General features: G+C 42.7%; 1 protein-coding gene across 16 annotated transcripts in view; it reads right to left on the bottom strand.

Moving 5' to 3' along the window:
- The window catches only part of SVIL (supervillin), a 277,505-nt gene that overhangs the window by 211,769 nt on the left and 40,646 nt on the right, over positions 1 to 25,090 (bottom strand). For all 16 annotated transcript variants that reach the window (XM_063780610.1, XM_063780606.1, XM_063780603.1 and 13 more), the window contains exon 2: positions 18,033 to 18,131. The gene's annotated coding sequence lies outside the window, so the exon portion shown is untranslated. The remainder of the gene's footprint in view (positions 1 to 18,032; positions 18,132 to 25,090) is intronic.

Below are 25,090 nucleotides of genomic sequence, written 5' to 3' on the forward strand. Positions count from 1 at the left end.
AAGTCTCACTCTGTTGCCCAGGCTGGAGTGCAATGGCGCCATCTCAGCTCACTGCAACCACTGTCTTCTGGGTTCAAGCAATTCTCCTGTCTCAGCCTCCCAAGTAGCTGGGACTACAGGCACGTGCTACCACACCCGGCTAATTTTTGTATTTTTAGTAGAGACGGAGTTTCACCATGTTGGCCAGGCTGGTCTTGAACTCCTGACCTCAGGTGATCCACCCACCTTGGCCTCCCTGAGTGCTGGGATTACAGGTGTGAGTCACTGCGCCCGGCCAAATCTAAGATAAATCTTGACCGTCAAATGACAAACCTTTAGTGGAGCAGAAAGATTTTTTCAAATCACTGTACTATTGAAAAAACATAACTGCACTATGATTCAGCCTACACACCCAGACCAAAAACAATGTGAAGGATTCCAGTTTTTTTCTAGAGTCAATACTCCTGGTTGCCCATGTGTGCTGAGTACTGTTCTAGGCACTATAGGTACAATGATAAACCAATGTCCCTGTCTCTATGGAGCTCACATTCTTTTGGGAGTAACTGACAAATAAATAAATGAATGGACAAATACATGTATTGATCCCTAAGAGACTGAATGTCAGCTGATAAGAGCAGGGAAGGGGAAGTAGATTAAGAGGATGGGGGATTCTGTTTTAGATAAAGTGGTCTGTGTCTCTGAGGAGCTACCATTTGAGCAGAGCCCCAGAAGAATTGGGGAAGAAGGCTGGGGCACATCTGCAGGGAGAGTTTTGCTGGAGGAAAGAACAAGCATCAACTCCCATCTCTTGAGATGGGAGTATGACTGGTCTGTGCAAGAAACTTGCAAAGTGGCCAGTTTGGCTGGCGTGCAGTGAGTGAAAGGAAGAGAGCCCGGATAACCAGCAGGAAGTGCTGTTCAGTGATGGCTGACTGCTGGCCACACAGGCTCTGGGTCAGGACTTTGGAGTTTATTCTGAGAGTTTCTAGAAGCCCCAGTTGGATAAAAACAAGAGAGTGACATGATCTCAATTTAGTTTTAAAGACTCACTGTAGTTGCTCTGAGGAAAACAGACTTTGGGGAATGGGTAGACAGGGAAGTGGATGAGAAGAAGCATGGAGCTCTGTAGGAGGCCCCCACAGCCATCCTGACAGAGATGATGGCCCTGGGCTGGGAGGTGACAGTGGAGGCAATGAGAAGTGGCCAGACTGGGCCACTGAGTGAACGAAGGTGCCGTTGATGGAGATGGAGATTGAGACGTTGGGACGAAGCAGGTTAGCACCCACCTGAATTACTGGAAAATGTATTGATATTGCTGTCTGGGAGTTAGTGACATGATTTAAGATAAAGGAAAGTTGCCGGCTGTGGTGGCAACGCCTATAATCTCAGCAGTTTGGGAGGCTGAGATGAGAGGATCACTTTAGTCCAAGAGTTCAAGACCAGCCTAGGCAACTCAGGGAGACCTTGTCTCTACAAAAAAATTTAAAAATTAGCTGGGCATGGTGGTGTGCACCTGTAGTCCCAGCCACCTGGGAGGCTGAGCAGGGAGGATCACTTGAGCCCAAAAGGTCAAGGTTGCAGTGAGCCATGATTGCACCACTGCACTCCAGCCTGGGAGACAGGGTGAGACTCCATCTCAAAAAAAAAAAAGATAAAGAAAAGGTTAATTTGACCCCAATAGTTTTAAACCTTGAGACTTTAAACATTTTAGAATGGAAATAGTTGACTCAGGACCAGTTTAGATATTAATTTAATCTTGTAATAGCATCTCCACCAACTAGGCCACTGACTATATACACCTAAGAAATGGATTTCTGTGAGAAGCGATATATTCCATTAGAGAACTTTCCAGGAAACAAAGATTTCCAGCAAAGCTAATAAAAGCTTCAAAGCTTTATAAAATAGATCAACAATGCTTTGAAGAGCCCCTTTATTTAACCCTTGCTAAAACAAAAGTATGTCAGCCAGGTTGCAGAGTGTGGGTATTTTCTGTCACATTTCTGTGATACAAAGGCTTAGTCTGATGGGAAAGAGAAGTCAAATTACAAGAATCTTTAATTGGTTTACATGTTAAAGTCTTTTGTGTAAACATCGTTTGTTTGACATAATCCATGTCAAAGCATTTATCGGCTTTATAGATTATTTTCTTCAGCTGCTCTAAGATTTATAGGTTCAGGAAACTCTCTCTGAGTTTTTATGAAGCTGCATTTCATCTAGAAAGAGGCCAGAAACAACAAGAGAATGTAAAACGGTATGAAATTGATCCCTGCAAGTTAGAGTGAAGTGCAGTGGCAGGAAAGCCAGCAAGGCTCAGCCTCCATATTATAAGATTTTGTACATGTCCCAAAATCACATCTGTTTCATCCAAGACAGGAATCGTGCCCAGGATTCAAAAGGGAAAGTTTAAATTGTTTTGATTGGAGTAACTGTGGCTGGCTAACATGTGCTTCTTCCAGGGGTCCAACAACTCCTCTATTTTCCATCTTTTCCTCCCTCTTTCCTCCCATCCAACCCTAAGAGCAACAACAGAGTCTGATGAGGGACCAGATCAAAATCCTCCTTGGAACACCAGGCGCAGAGACCCCAGAGACTGCAGGCACCGACTTCACTTTTCATCTATTTCCTCTGTTGGAGAGAAAATGTTTCAATCCAGCTGGAACCGTCCAAACCTTGAACCCACCTTAAAAACTTCATCTGCTTTTCATTTTTGAGAAGTTTTACTCAAAAGAAATTAGCTCCCCAAAGTAACCTTACTTATCCACCCTTCCATTATCAGCCAAGAGAAAAATCTCCTCTTAGTCACGTAGCCCCGGGATAGATGCCTTCAACAGCTTCCCAATGTTTCCTTTCAATAACATTTGGAAGTCCTTTATTGGTTTTCCCAGGTGTTTTCCCACCACACTACATCTCTTAGGATATGCTTTGGAAAGATCCGTTCTTAAAAGAAAATTCGCTGTGTTGCTCTAAAGTATTCCTTACTCGAATCTCTGAACTTAGTGACTTTTCCCACAGTATCAACTATTCAAGACAGATTTTTCTGGCTTATTGTTTTAAGATGTCAAGGATGCATTCTGCTTTTCCAAACTGAAGCTGGGACTTCCGATCACATATCCCCTTCCTTGCTACACTAACCAGCTGTTTCTGCGTGTTTCCAGAAGACAGCAGGATTGAGGCTGTATACTCTAGGTTTCTCCTAGGTCATCCATTCAGATATTTACCTTATTTCTTTCCAATGGCTCCAGACATATCATCTCTATTCCTATTTTTTTAAATCTCCAAGTTAAAATATACACATGGCCACACAATGTCAAATCCTCTGCCAAGACTGAACTAGTGTGGTTTTCTCTTTGGACTCCTCTCTAATGACCTAAAGATGTATTATATCTGGATTCTCAGAGGTCTGTAAAATATTAATCCTTATGATGTAAAATGCTAGAAAATTGGGTCAGTCTGAATCTCTATTATTAATCCAGCCTGCTATCATTTCTCTGTGAGGTTCTATAATACATTCTGAAACTGTCACTGACCAGAAATCCCAGTAGTCGCTGACCCACTTAAGAAGCTAATGAAACCTATAGGCTCCCTCTCCAGAAATATCTCCAAACAAAATGGTACCTGTAATTGCTCTTCTAGACCAGGGGTCAGCAAACTGTAACCTGTGGGCCACATCACTGCCAATTTTTGCCAATAAAGTTTTATTCGAACACAGCCATGCTCATTCATTTCTGTATTATCTATGGCTGTTTTCATGTTCCAGTGGCAACGTTGAATAATTAGAGCAAAGACTGTATGGTCCACAAAACCTGAAACATTTATAATATGGCCCTTTACAGAAAAGTCTGCCAGTCTCTCCTCTAGAGTGTTAAAACCAATGACTTCTAAGACAATAACCAGAAATGCCATCCTGGATCACCTAAGCATAGGAGGTTGAGGCTGCAGTGAGCCGTGATCACACCGCTGTGCTCCAGCCTGGGCGACAGAGCAAGATCCTGTCTCTAAAAAAAGAAAAAAGAAAAAAATAGAAATGCCACTCTGGGTGGCTTTGCAAAGTTACTTAACTAAATCCAATTTTCCTTAGGGTAAAAATTAAATAATAAAATTACGCACGTAAGTGCCCAGCATGGTGCCTGGTATTCAGTAGGCAATTAATAATGTTTATTGCTTTCATTTGCTATGCTCCTCCTTGTGCTTCAGTACTAGGTTCAAATATCTCCTCCTCTCTGCTGCACTTTTCCTGCAGAGTGGGAAGTTCCTTCCTCTTGGCACCCTAAATTATTTTAGCACTGCTATTCCATGCTCTCTTGAGCTACTCACTTATCTTTCTTTGCATCTAGAATGTGGTTTCCTCTGGAAAAAATTCCATATCTTATTTATTTATCTTTGTTTCTCCAGTGCCTGGCACACAGCAGGATCTTAGCAAAGTTTTTGTTTTGTTTTGTTGTTGTTGTTGTTTTGAGACAGAGTCTCACTCTGTTGCCCAGGCCGGAGTGCAGTGGTGTGATATTGGCTCATTGCAACTGCAGCCTCCCAGGTTAAAGCAATTCTCCTGCCTCAGCCTCCCGAGTAGCTGAGATTACAGGCACCCACCGCCACACCCAGCTAATTTTTGTATTTTCAGTAGAGATGGGGTTTCACCATGTTGGCCAGGCTTGTCTTGAATTCCTGACCTCAGGTGATTCACCCATCTTGGCCTCTCAAAGTGCGGGGATTACAGGCGTGAGCTACTGTGACCTGCCTTAGCAAAGATTTCTTTAGAGAATGAGTAAAGAAATAAATCTACACTAGAAATATTCTTATTCTAAAAGATGCCATGCAATGATTATTAATTATATGTTAGTAAATAATATCAGATATTCCAAGCTGAGTTTCACAAATAATGAATACTTTTTTTTTTTAATCACTGACTTAAGGTCCTAACTTGCTATGTATTTGTATTAGTCCATTTTTACATTGCTATAAAGAACTACCTGAGACTGAGTAATTTATACAGAAAAGAGGGTTAATTGACTCACAGTTCTGCATAGTGTGGGAGGCCCCAGGAAACTTAAAATCATGGCAGAAGGCAAAGGGGAAGCAAGGCACGTCTTACATGGCATTAGGGGGGAGAGAGAGAGAGAGAGAGAGAGAGAGCTAGGGGGGAACTGCCAAACACTTTTAAACCATCAGATCTTGCGAGAACTCACTATCACGAAAACAGCATGGGGGAAACCGCCTCCATGATCCAATCATCTCCCATCAGGTCCCTCCCTCGATGTGTGGGGATTACAATTTCGAGATGAGATTTGGGTGAGGGCACAGAGCCAAACCATATCAGCATTACAGCAGTCTTGCTAAGCAGCAAAGTACAGGGTTAACATTTCAACCATGTGTAGGTACCAAGAAGTTCTTAGACCCCAAGGAAGTTAAGAATGGCTCTTGTTAAAACCCAACTGTAGAAAATTCTCTAATTAAGCCTCTCATCTTTGAATGATAATGCGAAGTATGATATGCCTTGTCTATAACAAGAGCCTCAATTTAACATTTACAATTTAGCATAAATTTTTTTTTGAAAAGGTGGGGCCAAGCACAGTGGATCACACCTGTAATGAGGGCATTTTGGAAGGCCAAGGCGGGAGGTTCACTTGAGCCCAGGAGTTTGAGGCCAGTCTAGGCAACATAGCAAGACCTGATTTCTACAAAAAAAAATTTTAAAAATTAGCCAGACGTGGTGGTGTGCACCTGTGGTCCCAGCTACTTGGGAAGCCAAGTGGGGAGGATCACTTGAACTTGGGAGGTTGAGCCTGCAGTGAGCTGTGATCCACTGCACTCCAGCCTGGGTGACAAAATGAGATTCTGTCTCAAAAAAAGTTGGGGGTGTTTCTTAGGGGTTTTCATGAGTTTGGTTAGAAAAGATTCATTCATTCAAAAAGGAATGAATTAGGCACTGATCGAGGCAGTGAGGAGACAACAGCAAAGCAATAAAGTTCCTGGCCTTACTGTAGTAAAATAAATTAGCTTAGAAAAATCTCAGAATTAATGTTGACAAGAATCTTCTTGGAGTTACTTATATTCCATAAATTTTCCATTATATTATATTCCACAAATAAATAAGAATGTCTCGCATTTCCAAACTAGAGACAGGTCTCCATTTGGATTGTTTGCTATAGCTTGCTGTAACAAATGACTATGTAAGTGGTGACTTAAAACAACACAAATTCTTATTTATAGTTTTAGATGTTAGATGTTTGGGTCTCACTGGGCTACAAGTCAAGGTGTTGGCAGGGCCTCATTTCTGCTGGAGGCTCTCAGGGAGAATCCATTTTCTTGCCTTTTCCAGCTTCTAGAGGCCACCTGCATTCCTTGGCTCACGGCCCCTTCCTGCATCTTCAAGGCAGCAACAGCCCTGAAGACTGTGTCCCACGGCATCACTCTGACACTGACTCTCCTGACTTCCTTCTTCACTTCCGAGGACCTTTGCGATTACAAAGGTCCCACCTGGATAGTCCAGGATAATCTCCCCATCTCAAGGACAGCTGACTCGCAACCTTAATTCCCAACTGCCATATAACTGAACATATTCACAGCTTCCAGGGATTGGGATGTGGACATTTTTCGAAGAGGAGGAGAGAGGGGGCATGATTCTTCCTACCCCACATATTGCTAGAGCAATCAGGCCAGTGAGCCCAGTCCACATGCATGACCCCAGTATGAAGCCTGGCATACCACCATTTCTAGAAACCAGCCCTCAGCTGGGCACAATGGCTCATGTTTGTAATCCCAGAATTTTGCAGGGCCAAGGTGGGAGGATCACTTGAGGTTAGGAGTTTGAGATCAGCTTAGGCAACACAGTAAGACCCCATTTCTGCAAAGAAAAAGTTAACCAATTAGCTGGACATGGTGGTGCATGCCTGTGGTCCTAGCTACTCAGGAGACTGAGGCTGGAGGATCATTTGAGCCCAGGAATTAAAGGTTACAGTGAGCTACAATTGTGCCACTGCACTGCAATTGTCTCTAAAACAAAACAAAACAAAACAAAAAGAACAAGAAGAAACCAGCGCTCTCCAGGCTAGGATGTTACTCCCACCCACACAGACCCCCAGAACCTCACAAAGCACACCTCTGCTCTTCCACCAGTCCCACTGTAGCAAGTTTCCATTTCCTGTCCATCAAACCGTGTTACATCTTCACCCTCATCTGTTCTAAGAATAAAACTAATGATTTTTTCCCCTTATCCACCCTCCCAATAGGAAAACCATACCGTTTCCTCCAGTCTTCGCCCAAGTGTTACACAAAGACTTGTTCATGATAGTAAAGATGTATTCATGGGTATCTTATTGCTACATGACTGATCAGTCCAATTGCCCATAGAACTGATGTTTATGGTTTCTTTTGAATAAACATAGAAATTGACCCTTCCCAGTCTTGAAACATAAGAAAGTTACATTTGTCTTATCTGAGCTCCTTTCTCAGGAAACCAACCATCAGTCCTCTGAGATAGTATCACAGAGCTGAAACTTACCAGATTACTGCATCTGGGCAATAAAACACCAGACCCCTCACCCATCATGATGCCTACTGACCCCCTGCTTCCTGTTGACCAATTCCTCATCCTTACCTCTCTCTAATTCCTGTTTCCCATGCATGGTTACATTTCTTCCCTGCTATATAAACCCCTAATTTTAGTCAGTCAGAGAGATGGATTTGAGACTGATCTCCCATCTCCTCACCTGCAGCACCTGAATAAAGCCTTCTTCCCTGGCAGTACTGATTATCTCAGTGATTGGCTTTCTGTGTGGTGAACAGCAGCAGGATTAAGACCAAACCACTGGTGTTTTGGTAACATTACCTCTCAGTGTCACCTAAACATATACACACTCATTCATTCTTCTGTTTTTAAGTGGAAAAAAAAGTGTGTGTGTGTGTGTGCGCGCACGCACAATATAAACTCTTTGAGAGCAAAGACTAACTTAATAAACACAAATACTTGGTAAATGCTAACCAGCTTACCCCCAATGCAGAGAGCTTACAAAGCAGTCTTTGAGCATGATGATAAAGTAAAACATGTTTCTGGAACTGCACACAGAGGTTTGCAGAGATTTCCTCTTGTCAAAGGTAAGTACAAAAAAATCCACAAGGGTTTGGCTGGCTCCAATGGAGCAAGAGAGGTCACTCTGGGCCCTGAGTTATCACCTTAAGGGGCCGGAGCAGCTGGCAGTTGGAACACTGAGCTGGACATTGGTTTGGAGAAATTAGAGCTAGCTTTTTCTGCTTTTGACTACAGCCTTGACCACACAAAGGGCTACATTTAGGTTGGCATTTGCCTAGGATGTAACGCCCATTTGGCCGTTTGGAGTAGATTTTCCACCTCTCTTTTCCTACTGGCACACAGCTGTGACCCTTGGGTCTTGGAAACATCTGTGGAGATTTAGCCTTGGTAACAACAGAGTTCTTCCCAGGTCATCAGAACCCATCTGCCTCCTAGACTAGAGATCACTTACTTACGGACATTTCTAAATAAAGGATGACAAAGTAACTGGATCAACTACATGTTTAATCATTGCTATTTAAATGTGATCATTTCTCAATTTCAAATGTAAAAAGTGTAAACTTAAGGAAAGAAAAATAATGCCAGGGACTAAATAGTATTAAATCTCCCTCCATGTGAGTGCCCCAGATGTCCTATTCTATAAAATTCTCCCCCTTCCCTTTTTGCCTTCAGCTCAGCAGACACCCTTTGCTGGGAACTCAGATGCCACAAAGATGCATTCACTTTCCACCCCCAAGTAGTGTTTCCAAGCATGCAATGTGAACGATGCTGGAAGGCTTCCATTCCTCCTGCCCCTTTGTCTTGTCATGTACAGGCGATATCCCCAAACCAAAGAAAAAATTCTGCCAAGAGAACCAAGCATGACCTAGCCCTGAATGCTATCAGTGCTGCTCGGAGTAACACCTGGGTCAGAATGACAGGGTCTCACTCTTGCCCAGGCTGGAGTGCAGTGGCACAATCATAGCTCACTGCAGCTTCAAACTCCTGGACTCCATGCAATGGAGCCCACGTAATCCTCCTGCCTCAGCCTCCTAAGTAGCTGGGACTATAGCTGTGCAGCACTATGCTCAGCTAATTTTTATTTTTTTATAGAAACGGGTCTCACTATATTGCCTAGTCTTCTCTCAACCCCTGGGTTCAAGCGATCCTCCATCCTCAGCCTCCCAAAGTGCTAGGATTACAGGCACGAGCCACTGTGACCAGCGAGGATACATTTTCATTGGCCACTTACTGTCGGATTCCCAATTCCATAAGGAAAGAGGGAAAGGGATGGCCCTTTCCACCCAAGTGCTGTGTAAACTACATCAGGAGCTCATTTGTGCTTGATGCTCCTCCTTCAGTGATCACATCTTAATGTTCTACCTTCAACTCAAAGAAACTACAATGTTCAAGCAGGAAGCCACCCCAGCAATGATCCTGCCTACCTGCCCTCAGTCTAAGGTGCAGAAACATTTGTCTAAAATGGGCAAATATCACTAGAAAGTCATTTATCTTCCTTTTAGAAGTGAAGCCAGGGTCTACCTTATCTGAAAGACAAAGGCTCTAGAACAGCAATCCCCAGCCTTTTTGGCACTGGGGACCGGTTTTGTGGAAGACAATTTTTCCATGAACCAGGGGTTGAGGGGGATGGTTTCAGGATGATTCAAGTGCATTACATTTATTGTGCAATTTATTATTATTACATTGTAATATATAAGAAATAATTATACAACTCACCATAATGTAGAATCAGTGGAAGCCCTGAGCTTGTTTTCCTGCAACTAGATAGTCCCATCTAAGGGTGATGAGAGATAGTGACAGATCATCAGGCATTAGATTCTCATAAGGAGCATGCAACCTAGCTCCCTCAAATGCGCAGTTCACAATAGGGTTCATGCTCCTATGGAATCTAATGCTACTGCTGATCCGACAGGAGGCGGAACTCAGGGGGAAATGCAAGCAATGGGGAGCAACTGCAAATACAGATGAAGTTTCACTCGTTCACCTGCCGCTCACCTCCTGCTGTGCAGGTTCCAAACAGGCCACAAACCAGTACCGATCCATGGCCCAGGGGTTGGGGACCCTGCTCTAGAATCTTGCTAGAACCCTGCATCTGTGAATGGCAGGTGTATGTTGATTTAGCCAAGAGGCTGTTCCCTGGAGGAATTCTGTTCAGTATAATGCAGGAAACTAGCCTGAGTAAGAAGAATCAACAAGCTTTTGTCCAAAATGAAATTAGTGAGCAGAGTAGAAGCTGGAAGATGTGTGGGGGATATTAAAACCCCTGCCCCCTTCTCGTCCATTGCTTCTGCAGCTCTCCTCTCACATTTTAGGTTGAGGGTACCCTGAGTTGACCTGAGCTGAATGCATGACCATCTCCCAGCATTGGTTTTCTTGTAGCAGCCTGTGTATAAAATTAAAAACACCTGGGTGGCCAGGCACAGTGGCTCATGCCTGTAATCCCAGTACTTTGGGAAGCTGAGGTAGGTGGATCAACAGAGGTCAAGAGTTCGAGACCAGCCTGGCCAATATGGTGAAACCCCATCTCTACTAAAAATGCAAAAATTAGCCTGGCGTGGTGGCGCACGCCTGTAATCCCAGCTACTTGGGTGGCTGAGGCAGGAGAATCACTTGAACCTGAAAGGCAGAGGCTGCAGTGAGCAGAGATTGTGCCACTGCAATCCAGCCTGGGCAACAGAGAGGGACTCCGTCACAAACAAACAAACAAACAAACAAAACAAAAAACACCTGAGTTTAGAGCTGCTTGTAGGCAACTAAGGGGACTAACTTGCTCCACTAACTTTTACTAAATTCTCAAATGTCATGGTAAATAAAAATGACATATATTTGTGAGAAGAGAAGGTGCAGGTAATGAAGCCAGTGAAGCCACAATTTAAGAAATAGTGACAACTCCTTTCCACATGCAAGTCTCCTCTGCATCAGATGGGACTTCTTCATCAAATATGTTATTAGAAAAACAAAAACCTAAAACCAAAAGCATTGAGTACAGATTGGAAAGTCTGAAGATGAATGATTAGAAAGCCAGCCACTTTTTTTTCTTTTTTCTTTTCCTTTTTTTTTTTTTTTGAGATGGGGGTCCCACTCTGTTGCCCTGGCTGGAGTGCAGTGGCGCTGATCACGGCTCACTGCAGCCTCGTCTGCCCAAGCTCTAGAGATTCTCCTACCTCAGCCTCCTGAGCAGCTGGGACCGCAGGCACACACCACCATGCCCCGCCAAGCCAGCCACTTTCTAAATACCTTTCTGTTGGGTGGCACTGCTAGAGGTCAGGGATCCAGTTCCACCTTTACAGAAGTTCATTTACAGGAGCCCAAGCTACACCATTACACAGAATATCCATGTCACAAACCTGTACATGTACCCCCTGAATCTAAAATTAAAAAAAAAAAGAAGTCCAGGTCAGGCTCAGTGGCTCACACCTGTAATCCCAGCACTTTGGGAGGCTGAGGCAGGAGGATTGCTTGAGCCCAGGAGTTCGAGACCCTCGGCAATACAGCGAGATCCTATCTCTCCTAAAAATTAAAAATTAAAAATTACCCAGGCATAGTTGCATGTGCCTGTCATCCCAGCCACTTGGGGGGCTTAGGTGGGAGGATCTCTTAAGTCCAAGGGGTTGAGGCTGCAGTGAGCCGTGACTGTGCTACTGCATTCCAGCCTGGGTGACAGAATAAGATCTTATCTCAGTAATAATAAAAGTCTGTTTAGTCAAGGAGATCAGCACCGGAAACATACAGTCTGGCACATGTTCTCATAGGCGTTCTGTCCACTCTCCCCATCCCACCAGTGGAGGTGCATATGACCCAGCTGGCTTCTTGGAGGAGGCACCTGAATGGCATCTTTAGTGATCAGTCAGATGCAGCCAGTTGAGAAGGAAGAGGGAAGGTGTTCCAGGTAGTATGCAACACGAGGCCTGGAGCCTGCTATTTTCAGAAAGTTGATAGGAATTACACATGCTACAGCATGGCGCATGGGCAGGGGGCCGTGGGATGGGAGCCTGCACCAAATGGGCCCCGATGCATGCTGTGATGTTGCACTTTAGCCTCAGGGCTATCACCAAATATTTATGCTGTAAAAAGTGTACCATGCATTTAAGAAGGGTGATGGAGTTTAGGGCAAATCAAAAATAGCAAGAGAGGCTGGGCACAGTGGCTCACGCCTGTAATCCCAGCACTTTGGGAGGCTGAGGCGGGTGGATCACTTGAGGTCAGGAATTCAAGATCAGCCTGGCCAACATAGTAAAACCCTGTCTCTACTAAAAATACAAAAATTAGCTGGGCGTAGTGGCGTGTGCCTATAATCCCAGCTACTCAGGAGGCTGAGGCAGGAGAATATCTTGAACCCAGGAAGCAGAGACTGCAGTGAGCTGAGATCATACCACTGCACTCCAGCCTGGGTGACAGAGTGAGACTCCATCTCAAAAAAAAAATAGCAAGGAAAGTGGGAGAGAAGGAGAAGGCAACCGGCAGGCATGGACACTACCTGCTGGGCTTGCCTCACAAACAACTGGCTCAGGGGCAGGAGACGGAAAGTCCATGGGAGAAGCTCAGAGCACTGCAGGGCGGAAGAGAGGTGAGTTCCCTGTGGAGGTGGGGCAGGAAGCTGTCATAAAGGGGTTGCATTTGTAATTGGCATGGTAGGGAATGGGGCTGTGACTGGTACAACTGGGAAGGAGGATGGCACTGGGAGAAGGGAATTGTGTAGGAAGAGAAAAGGATGAGCCAAAGAGGATGGGCAGAAAAGTGAGATTTAGGGCACGTGCAGGCAAGGAAGGATGAGAAGTCAGCAGCAAGGATTTTACACAGAATGACAGCCCAGGCAACAGCTGGTGATGGAGAGAGAGTCTCCAGCCACCACAGCACAAAACATGACATGCAAAGGCATGATGACTTCTAAAGATGGAATGGTGTGTGTGTGTGTGTGTGTGTGTGTGTGTGTGTGTGTTGAGAGAGAAGAATGAGGAGGAGGAGGAGGAGATAAGAAGCATAAGTTCATGATTTCATTAAATTAACATCCTCTTGACTGTCTCAAAAGTATCAGCTCACAAGAAGGCAATTTTAAGTCCTTGCAACTAAAATTTCCTTTCCAGACAAAGAAGCTTAGCATAGAAGTTGTGGAAAAGTGTGCCTATCTCTTTCCTAATGATCACGTCGGAAAAGCAGCCAAAAAGTAAAACATTCCCTCCGGGCACCAGTTACTCAAAGATGGTTTCAGATCATCAGAGCTGGGCTGGATGCTCCCACCAGCAGGACTTCCTCCTTGCTACAAACCACACTAGGCACATTGCAATAAGGCTCGCTGCTTCTGCGCTTCCTTGTCGCATTTGTTTATTTCAACAGATGCAGGGCTTCTTACACAGGCTAGGAAGGGAGACCAAAGGGGCACCTTAACCCTGATCAGGAACAGACCTTCTGCCTCCATGTGACTTACCACACACTTCCGCTCAGACCTGTCTTGAAGGGAAGGCTCTGTTGTGACACCCAGCACACGCCCTTCCTGTCCCCACTCCCTCAGCCCATCAGAGAGTTTCCTGGGAGGGGCTGGTGATCCTAGCTAGTAAAAGGTCCTAGCATGGACACCCATGCTGGCTCTGGGCTTTGCATCTCTTCCAAATCTCATTTGTATGCATCTTGGAAAGAATCTTCTATGCCTTAAGCGGCAGGTTGGCAGATCTTAACCTCTAGTCACCAACACAGCTCCAATACCACACCCCGTCCTCAGCCCTTTTGAGAGAGTAGCCCACGTGTAGGTACTCAGCCCACAGTCCCATAGCCAGAGGAGAGGGCAGCTGCTGCGTCAGCCCAATGATGAAGTCACAGATGAAGAGACTCGTCTTGTCCCCAAGAAGCTTTCAGTTTAGCCAGAGAGACACATTTGTTATCTCATTAAGTAAATGTTTATGAAGCACCTACTAAGTTCCAGACACTGCTCTAGGTTCCTGGCATAAAGTAGCAACCAAAACAGAAAGAAATCCTTTTCCTCCTGGAGCTTATCGTCTAGTGATCAGTGAGGAGATACCCTTTACACACAATTAATAAAAGGAACCAAACCACAATTATTACATAATTAATAAAAGGAACCAAACCAATGAAACATGCAAAGGACAAAATGATGTTGCATTTAGAAGGAAGAAGGAGAAACATTTCTGCCTGGAATTAGACAGGCTTGGTGAAGAAAGAGGAGTATACAAATTCTGTTACAATTCAGATACGCTTTTCTAGGCTCAAGTGTATGTTAGCTACAGGAATGGTCATAGGACATTCAGATGTTCTCAAAAAACACTGTGCTTCACCTTATGTTTAATGACTATTCACTTGTCCTCATAGAATGGTTAATGGGGAGAGTTGGCCAAGGGAGGCAGAAACTAAGTGCTCAAAGGTAGCAGAGCAGGTGGGTCCAAAGGTGGTGCTGAGATTCTAAGTCAGGTGTTGATAAAAAGAGTCAGACTCTGTAACATTTGAAGAGATTTATTCTGAGCCAAATATGAGTGGCCAAGGGCCCATGACAAAGGCTCAGGGGATCCTGAGAACATGTGCTTAAGGTGACTGGGCTACAACTTGGCTTTATAGATTTGAGAAAGACATAAGACTTTAATCAGTACTTGTAAGATGTACAATGGTTTGGTCCAGAAAAGTGGGACAACTGGAAGCTGGGAGTGGGGATGAGGGCTTCCAGGTCATAGATGGAGTCAAAGATTTTCTTATTGGAAATTGGCTGAAAGAGTTAAATTACTGTCTGAAGACTCAGAATCAATAAGAAGGGATGTCTGGTTAAGATAAGGGGTTGTGGAGACCAGGGTGTTAGTATGCAAATGAAGCCTCCAGGTAGCAGGCTTCAGGCTTCAGAAAACTGATTGTAAAAGTTTCTTATTAGACTTAAAGAGTCTGTTCTATCAGTCTTAAGGTCTGTGTTCATCTTAATGCTGGTCAGCTGGGTCTGAATTCCAAAAGGGAGGAGGGTATCATGAGGCATGTCTGATTCGCCCTTCCCATCAGGGCCTGAACTAGTTATTCAGGTTAATTTTGGAATGGCCTTGGCCAAGAGGAGGGGTTCATTCAGATGGCTGAGGGGCTTAGAATTTTATTTTTGGTTTACACAGGCTTATTATAATCAACTTGCAGCAATCTTCTCCCTCTCAACCTAGCAAAACACACACACTTGCTTTGCACATACTTTGATCACATCTTCTCCCTCGGGCAGATTTTCATTGTCATTTACCCTGATTCACCTGCACTAAGAGGTTCCTTAGGATCCAAACACAGCCTGTGCCAGGCCCTCACTCTCCATGCACTCTGGGCTCCCCCAACTTGCCCCAGAGAACCCCTCTGCGCTGCACTTCACCATGGAAGCACAAAATCATCCTCACTCTGAATAGCCTCTCTAACCTCATGGCACACTGGTCAGGAAATATGCTTGAGAATAAGCATTTCATGAAAGTCACCCCAAATCATGACAGAAGCACCAGAAATTACAAGTGCAGTAATTGAGTTGAACATCTTTGCGTAATTTTTTTAATGTGTGAAAACAAAAAGCCAACCCCCCCCCCACGAAAAAAAAACCTATGCTTCCTTTGGGCCATCAATAAAGAAACTGTAGAATTCCTTTTGGTTAAAATAGACCTAGGAAGATTCAGTTTGACCAACCCCAGTTCAGGGAGGCTCTTCTGCAGCAACATCCTTGTCAGACAAACACAGAGTTTCTATAGTGTGAACCAAAAAGTATCTGAGACAGGTCTCAGTCAATTTAGAAGTTTATTTTGCCAAGGTTATGGATCATGACCTGTGACACAGACTCAAGAGCTCCTGAGAACATGTATCCAAGGTGGTTGGGTTACAGCTTGGTTTTATGTGCTTTACAGAGACAGAAGACATTAATCAATACATGGCAGGTATACACTGGTTAGATCCAGAAAGGCAGAACAACTTGGGGGGTAGGGGCTTACAGGTCATAGGTGGAGTCAAAGATTTTCTGTCTGGAAATTGGTTGAAAGAGTTAAGTTATTGTCTAAAGACCTGGAATAAATAGAAAGGAGTGTTTGGGTTAATATGGGGGTTGCGGAGACAAAAGTTCTTATGTAGATGAAGTCTCGTAGTCTCATAGGTGGCTGCCCCCAAAGGCAATAGATGGTGAATGCTTCCTATTCAGACCCTTAAAAGGTGCTAGACTCTCAGCCAATCTCTTCAGTATTAGGAAAAGACCTGGAAAGGGAAAGGATTCTCTATGGAATGTAAATTTCTCCCAAAAGAAACAGCTTTACAAAGCTATTTCAAAATATGTCAAAGGGATAAAATACTGTGATTTGTTTTCAGTGCCTGCTATCGGCCATATGATGCTACAGTAGAGTCAGGTTGGAATTTGGTATCTTACTGTTCTGTCAGTCTTAGGATTTTTTTTTTTTTTTAACTTTTATTTTAGGTTCAGGGGTATTACACGTGCAGGTTTATTATGTAGGTAAAACTGTGTGTCACAGGGGTTTGGTGTACAGATCATCACCCAGGTAGTAAGCATAGTACCCAATGAGTATTTTTTCTGATCTTTTCTCTCCCCCAAGCCTCCACTCTCAAGTAGGCTCCAGTGTCTGTTGTTCCCCTCCTAGTATCCAGGTGTTCCCATTGTTTAGCTTCCACTTATGCATGAGAACATACAGTATTTGGTTTTCTGTTCCTGCGTTAGTTTGCTAAGGATAATGGCCTCCAGCTCTATCCATGTTGCTGCAAAGGACATGATCTCGTTCTTTCTCATGTCTGTGTAGTATTCCATAGTGTATATGCACCACATGTTCTTTATCTAGTCTACTACCATTGATGGGCATTTAGGTTGATTCCACGTCTTGCTATTGAGAATGGTGTTGTGATGAACATATGTGTACATGTGCCGTTATGGCAGAACAATGTATACACGTTTGGGTCTATAGCCAGTAATGGGATTGCTGGGTCAAATGTTAATTCTGCTTTAAGTTCTTCAAGGAATTGTCACACTGCTTTCCACCATGAACTAATTTACACTCCCACCAACAATGTATAAGCATTTCCTTTTCTCCACAACCTCGCCAGCATCTGTTACTTTCTGACTTTTTAACAGTAGTCATTCTGACTGGTGTGAAATGGTATCTCACTGTGGTTTTGATTTGCATTTCTCTAATGATTAATGATGCTGAGCATTTTTTTACATGCTTGTTGGCCACGTGTATGTCTTCTTTTGAAAAGTTAATGCTGGTCAGTTGTTTGCCTGAACTCCAAAGGGAGGAGAGTATAATGAGGCATGCCTGACCCTCCCTTCCCATCATGATCTGAACTAATTTTTCAGGTTTTGTTGGGTCCCTTGGCGGAGAGGATGTTCCATTCAGTCACCTGGCTTAGAATTTAATCTTTGGTTTACAATAGAAATATCTCCATCAGTGGAGAGCTTCGTCCAGGCCAGGCAACCCATTCATTAGTCAGTCAGATGTTCAAAAAATCCTCCTTATACTGAATTCAAATCTGTTTCTTTACATCTTCCACCCATTGGCCCGAGGACCAATTTGCCTAACAAAGTAGATCAATATGAATTTAAATATGGTTTATTTTTAACTATAAATCCAATCATTAGGCAGAGCAACTTGAAGTAGAGAGAAAAAACAAACTGATACTTTCAGAATGGACAAAAGCAAGGAACCTGTGATTAAAATGAGTTCCTACACTTTAGTGGTCTTCCTGTAACCTCTATCTTGGAAATTCTTTCATAATCCCTATAAATGTGAGGCTGTCACACAGAACAAGCTGGGAATCAGGCCCAGGAACATGGTCTAAGGAAAGGAGTCAACTGCTTTGATGGTAACACCTTAATCCTCAGGTGCACCTACCTGGAAAAGCTTATTTAAGAAGAACATTTTAAGTTTTGTTTTTAAAAAGTCCATCTCACACAATGAAATTAGAGTGGTACCAGTTGTTATTATAACAGAAAATGTCTAAAACTCTCAGTTTTGTCTTTGCTGCTACTGCAGCTGAACTCCACATGATACTGCAAACATATTCCGAAATCATCAATAATTACCTTTTCTTCCTCTAGTCAAAACTCAGTGAGAATCCACCATCTCTTCTTGGGCTTCTCCTTCAGTTTTAGAAAGCAACCAATCTCCAATGTAGCCAGAATCTGGGGGAGAAAAGTTTTTAAAAAAATCATAGGATGTAATTTCCAAAGCCTAGAAATATATACTTAAATGAAATGGAATGAATCGGTTTGCATTTAACCTCTGGAAATACCGCACTGCCTCTTACTTTATCAATATTCCTCACTTCCATATGACCTAGCACAGTAGGATTTGAAACCGACACACAATTTCTAGAATACTCTAGATTTTTCCTACTTGGTAATTTAAATCATGACTAAAATTGTTTTGATTGAATCCACTTTAACCAGGCTTTGCCATTACTTATTGCAAACAACCACGTGCAAGGGAATATTTAAAAAAATCTCAAGACCCCCAAACTCCTTACGCAAAATAAAAGATTATGCCTGGAGGCTGAGTCATGCAACACCCTCTTTCAAATGAAGAGCTGTTACTAGCATTATCCAGAGAAGAAGGCCTCAGGACTGCCTCCATAGGTAAGTAAACTTTTTGCTGCCCTCCCATAAACAAGGACATGCCAATTGTAACTTTATGCTTACAATCTAAGTCTAGCTCTTAAAACTAAAGTCTATTCGATTCCGCACTGATAATGTCAATTACCAGCTTATCTTCCCTGGTATAGAACAAAGACAAGACCAGATCAATCGTTCCTCCACCTACGCAGAAACTCTGCATAATTGATTCTTCCTTTATTCCCTTTTTTCTCTTCAAACATTCACCTTACCTTATGCAAAATGTAGATTTACTGGGCACTAAATAAAATCTCCCAAAAATGTCAAGTTTGGCCAGGTGAGGTGGTTCATGCCTGTAATCCCAACACTTTGGGAGGCTGAGGCAGGTGAATCTCCTGAGGTCAGCAGTTTCAGACCAGCCTTGCCAACATGGCAAAACCCCCGTCTCTACCAAAAATACAAAAATTAGGCAGCCGTGGTAGTGCACACTTGTGCTGAGGCAGGAGGATTGCTTCAATCTGGGAAGGGAGGTTGCAGTTAGCCAAGATCGCGCCACCGCACTCCAGCCTGGGTGACAGAGTTGAGACTCTTTATCAATAAACAAACAAACAAAAACCCCGTAAATTTGCTTTACCACCTACCTGCCCCTTTTTCTACAATGCCTTCCCCCTTTAAGAAAAGGTATAAATACTAAACCTCCTGAAAACTTCTTTGGAATTACAGCCACAGATCTGTCTATGGCATTTGTTTTTCCCCTGGATTATGCCCTTAAAATGGCTTAATAAACTCATCGACTGAGACTTTTGCCTCAGTCACTAATTTTGGTTATCACAAGTTACTCCCAGTTTCAGCAATGGATAGTTCCCTTTCTTGCCCAATAACCGCCTTAGTTCTGGGGTAAGCCATGAGAAACAAGCATTGCAAATAGTTCACGCACATATGCAGAAGCAGCAATGACACTTTCCCTGGTAGAAGGGGAAAGTGTCAATTACGCTTCATTTATCTAGATAAGGGGTAGAAAATCTAATTATAATGGTTGAACAAACTATTTTCCCCCAAAGACACATTGAAAATTTCCAAGCTTCTGAATATAAATGAAAAGTGCAGAAATGTCTAATAATGTAGCATTAGCTAATTCAGTTTGTGGATGCTTCGAGGCGATGAGGCAGTGAGCCTGACTGTCTCCCCTGAGGGGATGATTGATGGCTTAGCTCTCTGGAGACGGTTGGTCTGACCAGTGCAACGTCAGAAGCCAAAGGTCACCATGCCTCCCAGGTGATCAGATGCTCCCTAGAGTGTGGCAGGGGCAGCCAAGCATCTGAAGATGCCGTTCAGATCCCACTGGGATTTCTGCCTCGTTCCCTGCTTTCTTTGTTATTTAACACCAGGCTCCCTGGGATCGCTATTTGCCCAGCTTGGCAGCAGCAAAAGCCAAGTTCTAATTTTCTTTTGTTCCTCTCTGTTTCACTTAGCTGGGCTCTTTGCCTTAGTTTGTTTCTTCCTGTTTACAGCAGTGGCAAAAGTCATTTGTGCACTGAAATGCACATAGAACTAAGCTACAAGTGTGAGGAGCTGTTTTTAAAAAATTGTCTATCTACAAAAATGTCTAGGGTAACACGGCCCAAAAAAACATAAAAAAACTCTTAAGTATGGAGATGCTCAGTTGCCCAGTGATCAGGATGTGTATGAGTATGTTTTAATATATTTAAATATGTTTTAAGTATATGTTTTAATACACTTATTATGTGCTATCAGCTATTAGGAAAGGTAAATGTGAAAACAGAGAAAAATGTTAAGTTTACAATATATATGCAAACATTTATGAGATAAGACTAGTGAAAAGAGCAGAATTTAAAATTTTACCAAAGTGCTGATTACAACTTTACCAAGAGCATAATTACATATGGATGAAGATACTGAAATCATAAAATGCACATATATATACAGTGCAAATAAACTAAAAGAAGGAGTTGTTGATATTTGCTAAGCTCTAGGAATTATGCAAACAGTGATATAGCTCTTCCCCAACTCAAAATATCCAATTTAGAATCACAGAATGAGTAGAAGGGACCTTAGCTCAACCTTTTCTTTTCACAGATAAGTAAATTTATGCCAAAAGGAAGTGATTCATCCATAAGTATACAGCTACCCACTGGCAGAACTGAGGCTAGAACTGGTATCTCCCCGACTCATGAGTCTCTTTTTCTTTGTTTTCTTTTTTTTTTGAGACAGAGTCTCACACTATCACCCAGGCTGGAGTGCCATGGTGCGATCTCAGCTCTCTGCAACCTCTGCCTCCCGGGTTCACGTGATTCTCCTGCCTCAGCTTCCCGAGTAGTGGGGATTACAGGCACACACCAACACGTCCGGCTAATTTTTTGTATTTTTAGTAGAGATGGGGTTTCACTATATTGGCCAGGCTGGTCTCGAACTCCTGACCTCGTGATCTGCCCATCTCGGCCTCCCAAAGTGCTGGGATTACAGGCGCGAGCCACTGCGCCCGGCCGAGTCTCTTTTTCATACTGCATACTGCAATGCATTCATACACACAGGTCAGGGAGCCCTTGTTATCAGAGTATTCATGACCCAAATCCCTACAAATGATGGGCTTGTTCAGGGAAGCACACCTTCAAAATACTAAAATATTTCCAAATAGCCATTTTTTGACTTGAGTCCCTCTCAAAAATCCATCCTTGTTCAAAGTCAGCCTCTATCCCTAATTCTGTTAGTGACTGTCTTGTACCTCCCACAGATGTATGTCCACTGCAGAGCAACACTGCAAAACTTTCCCCCAAATACAGAATTTCATGAGGCTAATCAAAATGGCATTAGAGAATTTCCCCAATAACAGGTAAAACAATGGCAATTGGGGGCTGAGCAGTTTGATTAGGAAACAATCACTTCAGAGAAAAATGTAACGTTGGTGACAAGAGAGAGCTTTCTACAGTGATTTTAGTATTTAAGAATCTAAACGGCTCCAAAGGAAAATGACCAAGACCTTGAATATCTTTGTAACACTGGTCATCTTTATGCTGTGATGTAAATGTCAATTGTGATATAAAAAGTACCGAAATGTAGAATCGCCTCATTTTATACAAAAAATTTACTCCTTTCAAAATAATCAACACTTGACTTTCACACTGCTCATTCTAAGAGCTAGCCATAGTCACAATGATCACCTAAATTTTGATAAATGTATGCTAAAATAACTTATTTTCATAGTTTTCCGTTAATTTTTTTCATGATCAAGTCCCAAAGCTTTTTTTCATTATATGAAATGTTGGTCCCCATTTAAGTGGATTGACCTTAAATGGCCTTTTTTCTGGTTCTCATTATCCTTGGATAACAAGGACTTGCTGTTGAAACTTCAGAAAGAAGTTTTAGAAGTAAAAGTCAGTAATATGGAGGGTATTTATATCATTTAGAACCAAGCATACATTTCAGAAGCCGAACTTCAGATCCAGAATATGCAATACTAGAAGGCACTATGTTTTTATTTCACCTGTCTGTCATAAAAAATAATGCATTTTATATTTTAATTTATATAAAATAAAAACAAAGATTACAAAATCACAAATGACTACATTTGTCTCAATTCTTTTAAAAAAGGTGAAAGCATAATAATGTATTTATCATCCTGAATTACATAATTAAGTTTCCAGTTTTAATATCCTATTTCATTCGAACACAACCCATGAGAAAACCTGCATATGGTTGTTAATCACTGCTGATTTGCATATTGTGATTAGTTCCATCATCTGCAATTATCTGGGGTTCTGTATAATTCATGGTCTGAACTTTACCTGAGAACAATCAAGTTGGCTGATTTTTCTTACGTTCAAATGTTTTTTATATGAAGATAGTTAATATTCAGGGCTAACATTCATTCGTTCAGATAATGAAAGCTATTCTAGTATCATAAAACGCAGAGCTTCATTTTAGAAGCATCAATTATTCAGTGGAACATTTTCTTCTAGAAGAGTAAAAAGACTAAAAGAATATTTTTCCCATTAAATAAAACTGCAATGTTCTATAGAAAGATTTTTTTTCTCTTACTTTTCAATCTGTAACAGTATTTGGAGCCTAAATGACCAATAATGAACAATGTAAAGTATGTTGGATAATGAATAATTTTTTTTTTTTTTTTTTTTTTTTTTGAGACGGAGTCTCACTCTGTCGCCCAGGCTGGAGTGCAGTGGTGCGATCTCGGCTCACTGCAAGCTCCACCTCCCAGGTTCACGCCATTCTCCCCCCTCAGCCTCCCGAGTAGCTGGGACTACAGGCGCCCGCCACCACGCCCGGCTAATTTTTTGTATTTTTAGTAGAGACAGGGTTTCACCGTGTTAGGCAGGATGGTCTCGATCTCCTGACCTCGTGATCCGCCCGCCTGGGCCTCCCAAAGTGCTGGGATTACAGGCGTGAGCCACCGCGCCCAGCCCCAATAATGAATAATTTTTAAAGATTCCTTTCTTGGCGACGCTCCAGCTTCTGTGACCAAAATAATAAATAATTTATGATTTAGTTTGTCCACTAATCCTGTCTCAGAGATCAAGACAAAGATTTTTGACTCAGTCTTTCTGCCAAATTTGCTTATCTCTCAAATGAGTGTAAATTTATGGCTCAGGATTAAGACATGACTAATAGTTCCTTCCAGGTTTCCAAGGACAACAAACCCCCCATCTACCCCTGGCCAACAGATGCTGGAGAGCAAAGATTACGGAATCCCTGTCACACTCTGTTATAGGTAGACACTCGAATTATCTCACCACTGTTGTCTACAAACAAGAAGAAAAATAAGCTCAAATCACCCTTTCAAATAACTGAGGAGCACGCTAAGGAAAACAGATGAGCTGCTCAGCTCTGGTCCCCTTCCTGGAATGAAATTAGCACCCATCTGGAAGTTGGATCAGCCAATAAGCAACTGGAAACACAGGAAACGGGAATCCCTGCCGCAGCTCAGTCAGCTAAGACACTGTCAACCTCAGTGAAGAACCTCAGTTGCTTTACAGCTACAAAAAGAAGGCTCTCATGCCAGAAACCTTCGTCAAATCATAGAAAACAAAGAATCGTGAACTTGGTTTCTTGTTTTTGGCATTCTGGCTTACCAGTAGAGGCAAGTAGAGGTTCGTCAACATGAAAACTGCCTTTTAAAGGAAATGCATTACTAGACTCACTAACAACCATAAGAGACGATGTGATTATCATGACAAAGCCGATGAACTCTCCCTGGTTCTGCTCAGCAGAAGGACGGAGGCAGACCATTCCACCCCGTATGAGCAGGTGAGCTCAGGAATCCCATTGCATTCAGCCACTTCCTAACTTGGGCAAGTTTAATCTCTCCAAACCTCTTTCCTCTTCTGGAAAATAAGCACAGGAACAAACTCATAAGAGCCTGCAATGAGATCATCAGTGTCAAGCATTCATTATAGTGCTTGGCATACACCAAATGTTCAGGAGAGATCTGTGATGATTATTTTTCCTGCTACACACGGAATACAATAACATTCTACTTTCTCTGAACCTTATATATATATAACAATACATATAAATGCTTATTTATATTTATATATGATATATATATATAAATATATATTTTTAATATAAGGGCAACGTCTCCCTATGTTGCCCAGATTGGTTTCAAACTCCTGGGCTCAAGGAATCCTCCTGCCTCAGCCTCCCAAGGTGTTGGAATTACAGGCGTGAGCTCCTGTGCCCAGCCGGGACTTTTTTCCTATTACTGTAAAAATATAGAAACACTAGTATTTCAGAATGCTCCATTCTAAAATTCTTTTTCCTAACAATTACTCCCAAATAGCTATGACCCATATGGTTTTTGTCTCATGGTCACTGACGCTGAGATAGTCCTTAACCATATACGCCTAGTGTTCCATTATTGGAACGCTAAGCTTGTGGGAGTTATTTATATACCACCCCTCAAGGTCATCACCAAGGTCCGATTTTTCACACAAAAAGACTGCAACCTCAGGCATAAATGGGTTAATGGCAGGCACTCCGAGTGTTTTCCATATGTTAACTCACCTAACCCTCATCATAATCCTGTGAGGTAAGAACTGTCTTCATCCCCATTTTACAGATCAGGAAACTGAGAGTCAGAACAGCTAACCAACTTGCCCAGGTGTTAGAGACAAGTCAGGATTCAAACCAGGCAGGGTGGCCCGAATCCATATTCTCAAGCATGACACTATAGGATCTCTGTTTTGTGTATTTATTTGGGGATGGGGGGTGGGGGAGAGGAGCAAAGGCAAGGAGAGAAGAGGAAGGAAAAAAGAAAACAATCTGGAAGATTTCTCCCTCCTACCCCTTAACAGGCACGCATACATAGAAAAGGTTGCAGCTATGAAGACATCACCAAATACATTCTCATTGGCTGGTTCTTCAAATGAAAAATTTAAACTTCGCGTTGAAAGGGCAGTAAGATCCTAGAGATGCCTGGAAAAATGGGAGAGAATAGATGCCTGAGCACCCAGCAGGGCTAAGCTGCCCCTGGAGAGCCAGGTGGGCGCCAGACC

The sequence above is a fragment of the Pan troglodytes genome, chromosome 8 (genome assembly GCF_028858775.2).
Source record: "Pan troglodytes isolate AG18354 chromosome 8, NHGRI_mPanTro3-v2.0_pri, whole genome shotgun sequence".
NCBI classification, from domain to species: domain Eukaryota; kingdom Metazoa; phylum Chordata; class Mammalia; order Primates; family Hominidae; genus Pan; species Pan troglodytes.